At 50.7% G+C, this 5,004-nt stretch overlaps 1 long non-coding RNA gene across 1 annotated transcript; it reads right to left on the bottom strand.

Annotated features, from left to right (window-relative positions):
• Nucleotides 1-1,622: 1,622 nt before the first annotated feature.
• On the bottom strand, nucleotides 1,623-3,679 carry LOC150049932 (uncharacterized). Its single transcript, XR_016538842.1, has 2 exons — nucleotides 3,442-3,679; nucleotides 1,623-2,367 (listed from the first exon to the last, which is right to left on the bottom strand). It is a non-coding gene; the product is annotated as an uncharacterized LOC150049932 (long non-coding RNA).
• Between the last annotated feature and the right edge of the window lie 1,325 nt (nucleotides 3,680-5,004).

Here is a 5,004-nt window from a genome sequence, read left to right as displayed (position 1 = left end):
GGGGGAGGCAACCCCCATGATCAACTGAGGACAGCCATGCTTACACTAAACATTTCAAGTTTTTCCAAGGATCAGCCTCTGACTGCCTTTCAGAGACATTGGTCTAATCAGACACCTTATTTAAAGGTTGAAGTTCGTTGGAGAGATCCTCTTACTGGATCATGGAGAGGAGAAGATTTGGATGTTTCTTCCCGGTGGGAGAACCAAACTCAATTTGGATACTGGCTAGAGATTTAAAATATTGTCAGCAAACAAAAAAATAATTACCCAAGACCAACCCCTCTTGAGGTATGATTTTCCTTCTCCCTCTCGTTCACAAGAATGAGGAGACCATACTGGATGCTCTGCCTAGTTGTGGTTGGATTCTAATGCCGTCTTCTTTCTCCTCATCCTGGGCTTCATTATCCACGCTGCCCACAAAGACACTAGTTTGGACGTGCAATCTCAATTTGATTCCCTGGCTGCAGTAGTCCTCCAAAATCGCTGAGGCTTTGATCTGCTTAAAAAGGCTGCAGGAGGATCTCGAACGCTGCCAAATTTACTCAATGTAAACTATCTATGGACTGGACTAAATGGTTAGCTCCCTTACCTTCTCCCTTTCGTGGGCTCCTTGATTACAGAGATCCTTGTATTCACACTCGGACCTTGTATGATCAATAAGCTCCCTCAGTTTCTTAGAAATCAGATTAAAGCTGTTCAGCTAATGGAGGTCCGACAATATGCTGTGCTATGAGATGTGGACAGAACTCCATGAGGTTGGCCCCTGCCCTTACCAGGGTGTACATGCATTGGGGCAGAGGATAGAAGGGTTTTCTTTGCTGACATTAGCCATCCCTCCTATTTAAAATCTCCATTTGGGTCTGCCAACCCGACAGGTGAATTGCCTGAAGAGCTAGAGTGGTAGTCAATGACAGGTAAGATCCCAAGAGGGACAACCTAAGACAGGTACACCCTCGAGTAAGGAAAGCACCTGCTTAAAACTAAAAAGGGGGAGATATGGGGCACGTCACATCAGGGAAATGGAAACCTATGCAGTGAAAGAGGCCTAACTCATGGCCCAGTGCTCATTTCCTGGTTTTGGGACTCAACCTGCTGGAAGCCCAGTTAGAAGGCAAGGCTATGGTTTCCAATGTGAAGTAAGGCCACCTCTGGGATAGGCCCTGAACCATTCTGCCCTCCCAGACAGCACACGCTGCCCTGCCCACCTTTGTGCTGATAGGCTCCTGCATCCTATATTAGATTAATGTACTTCCTTAATACACAAGTTTCTGCCTTGACTGGTCTCCCTGACACATCAGATTGTCCTCCTGGAAGGGAGGCAGGGTGGAGACAATCAGTCAGTCCTTTCCTTTCTCAGCTCGTCCTCGTAGGGGCATTTTCTCTCTATCCCTCCTGGAGGTCGGGGAGACGGAGGACTAACCACCCCGACAGTTTTGCTTTCATTTGGTCATGGCTGTGTCTTAGTTCATAATCTATTTTCCTATTGGTAGTATAGTCTGCACAGCCTCAAATGGTAATCGGTGTCCTTACCTTTAAGTGGAACTGGTGCCCCAGACGCACCCAACCTTGATGTATAGGGCTGACCCAAAAGGAGCAATGGACCCAAGAGAAGCAGACAGTACTAGAGATCACAGAGTAGTTTATTGGAGGAACTTGCTGACAAAGCCTTGTCCTGTGTGGGGAGCACTACCAGTTAGACCAGAGCAATTGAGTTCAGGAAAGAGGTATGGTTGAGGGGCAGGAATAAAAAGACTTAGTGTGCTGGGAGCTGGTGGCTCAGGCCTATAATCCTAGCTCCTCAGTAGGCTGAGATTTGAGGATCACAGTTCAAAGCAGGCATGGGCAGGAAAGTCTGCGAAACTCCAATCTCAGATTCATCATCTCAAAACAGCAAGTGGCAATGTGGCTCAAAGAGGTAAAGTACTATCCTTGAGCTGAACTGCTCAGGGACAGTGCCCAGGCCCACAGGTCAGGCCCCACGACTGACCACAAAAAAGTCCTTATTGTGCCTCTAGTATATCTGGATTTCTTCACCTGTCTCAAGGATGAGGCACATCTTGGCACCAGGCGCTGGTTTCAGAGTTCCACAATGCACTGTAGTGGTTTTGCTGTTGTGTACTTTTTTTTTTTTCAGAGGTGAAGCATGCATGGAAACCCAAGGGTTCCTCTCAGGCACTCAACACCAGAGCTCACTATGACTGTAGTCGTCGTGTCAAGCACCTTCCAGCCATTCCCCTCCCCTGTGGTGTGGTTCTTACAGTCTCCTCATGTGAAATGAACCCTGAGCCTGCAAGAGATACAGGTACTGTGGAGAATGTTTCCACTCTTCCAGTTAGTTTGGACAGGTGACAGCTACCTTAGGAGCACCTACACAAAAGAGAAAGATAATGCAAATGGTGATTACAATCAACCCTTTGTCAGGAAGCTCAGCCATCTCACCACCAAAATGACCGTGATGCAACAGAGAAGAGAGGATGACCATGTGGTGTAATATAGGCACGGCATTTACCTTGATAACAGCCCAATTTGCAGGGAGAACAGCACAAAGAAGACAAGACAAATGTCATCAGTGATTAGTAGCCACTTGTCTGGGAAAAGGTTTCCCGTCCAGGAGGACCACGCCAGGGGTCAGTGATGATAGGGCGTGGAATCAGAGCTGGTGAGGTGCAGGAAAGTGGAAGACACATTTTCTACTGGAGGGATTCATGAGTGATTCACACAAGCTGAAACCCTGAGACAAGCAAGTCACCGTCCCAGGCTTAGGTGTGTCCATCTGCACGACCTGGTGAGAATCACACATGCTCAAGGAGAATCTGAGTTTGCTAACAGTGTCGAAAGAAATAACATGGAAGGGAAGCCAGTCCTTTGCTCCACCTCTCCTGATCTCCCTCATGGGTTTCATGTGCTCAGCATCTCGAGTAACCCCTTGTCCTCTTTTGCCTGGACTTGGGCCATTCAGCACCTCAGTGTGGAGGGTGTTCATGACTGCTCTTTAGAACAAGAGGCACAGGGCTCCTCCAGAAACCAGAAGCTCCTAGAGGGTAGCTGTGACTGTTCTGTGTTTACACTGAGCAACCACCTTTCCAAGATGTCAGTTCGCCATCCAGGGTGAGTTTCCCTGAGACACAGACACCTGAAGTGGGCAAAGCTCCTCCTGTTCACTGCCCTGCCATGAGCTCCTGTGACAATGGTATGGTGTGTCTCCTGCCCAGGACTCCGTAGTATGACCAGTGGAACAAGGCTAGGTCTCTGTCAATCACATTGAGATGGGCCTCAAAGGTCCCTGCTCAAGCCCCTTTGTTGGTCAATGTGCTGTTTCCATTGCTGTGTGAAAAGCACTAGACCAGCTGCTGACCGAGGTGCCACCCCAAGTTCAGACCTTAGAACACTGCCCCGAGCTCCGTCACTTACCTACAACAGTGTGGTTAGAGAGGTTCTCACCTGGGACCAGTGGCTCTGCTGCTGGCAGCTCTGTCATCTCCTGCCTCGAAGAATATGTCATGGAGCTGGGTTTGCTGCACGGGCTGGCCCGACTGTGAGCTAAGCACTCTGAAGGGACAGCGGGACCCTGTGCTGAACTGGTGACACAGGCCAGGCTCTGTGGCTCTGGGCTGGCCTCCTGGGTGGTGGGCTGGATTCCTTGGAAACTGGCATCAGCTTCCCAAGTAGCAATAAAAGAGTTTGCACTGTAGCAGGTGGAGGCTGTGGAGACAGCCTTCCCTCAGCTTTGTGGTTGGCCGGGTCATCCAGTGCCTTGTGAGGAGTCCTCAGGGCACAGCTGGGTTGAGCACTGTTTGCACCTTGAAGTGGTTTCTAAGGAGAGAATCGAGGCTCGGTTCCCTTCAGAGCTGTGACTGACCACAACAGGTCCTCTTGTGTGACTTGTTCTTCAGAGATCCCAACTTCTGGGCTCTGCCGGCCAGGTCCCCCCAAAGTGAATCAGAAAGCCCGGTAGAGCTGGGTGCACAGATTCAGGGCCAGAAAAACAAAATCTTGGCTTTTTCAAACACCTCAACTGGGGGAATTCCCAGGCCATTTTAGCTCTGTCCTCATCAGCCACTAGAGTGGTCACAAACATCGAGAAACACCAGAAATGACAACCTGCCTCTGGGCCACGTGCCTCTCAAAGCCTGGGCTCCCTCACTGAGCAGAGGCGGGCAGGCTTGCAGTGGAAGTCATGCTTGCAGGCCTTTTTTGCCCCAACTCTCTCACCTTTAGAAACTTCACGTGCACCCCAAGTCGTGAAACCATTGTGAGGACAGCCCATCCCTGTGGCCGGGGAGAGTGCACTTTTGTGCTCTTGCATCTCAAACTGACATGCAACATTCAGCAACACATGTGGCATCAGTATCACAGAACCAGATAACAATCGAGGATGGAACAGACACGTCCCAGTCACTGAGCCGGGTTATACCGTGGGCTGTGTACCCCATCCTGAGACAACACACGGGATGTCCATTGTCTCCCGTGACCAGCGCAGTAGACCAGCTCGTTCTGGATTGAGGGGTCCAAGGATGCCAGAGGCGGCATTAGCTGTGTCTGCAACAGCAGCCACCATGGGGACAAGAGGTTGTGCACTGCTGGCTCCTGCTGGCATTGGACTGGCAGGAGGAGGCGCTGCTGGGCTGTCTCCCTGGTGCTTAGAGTCTCTCTCCCCATCCACATCTGGCTCTCTGGTGACCAGACACATTATGAGAGTCGCAACTCACACAAAGCCATGCCTAATTTCCACTTTCATCATCAAACCAAACCTCTTTGTTTTCCTCATTGCTCATACATGCCGGCAATCCTTCCCAGATGACCAGGCCTAATCTCAGGCAGCAGGGGCCACCAATGGGCAGTGGCCTCAGTGGCAGGGGAGGAATCTCCTGACCTCTCTCCCCAGCTGGGACAGGGGGCACAGCACTTCTGGTCCAGTTCCTTCCTCCGGGCTCCCAGGATGGCCGTCGGGTGTCCATCCTCTCTGTTCTCTTAGCTGGCCCCTTTTCCCTTTCTCCCAGTTTT

This window comes from Megascapheus bottae, chromosome 19 (assembly GCF_031878675.1).
Source record: "Megascapheus bottae isolate mThoBot1 chromosome 19, mThoBot2.hap1, whole genome shotgun sequence".
In the NCBI taxonomy this organism is placed as follows: Eukaryota; Metazoa; Chordata; class Mammalia; order Rodentia; family Geomyidae; genus Megascapheus; species Megascapheus bottae.
Note: the sequence above shows the minus strand (reverse complement) of the source record. Positions and strands in the feature narration are given on the sequence as shown.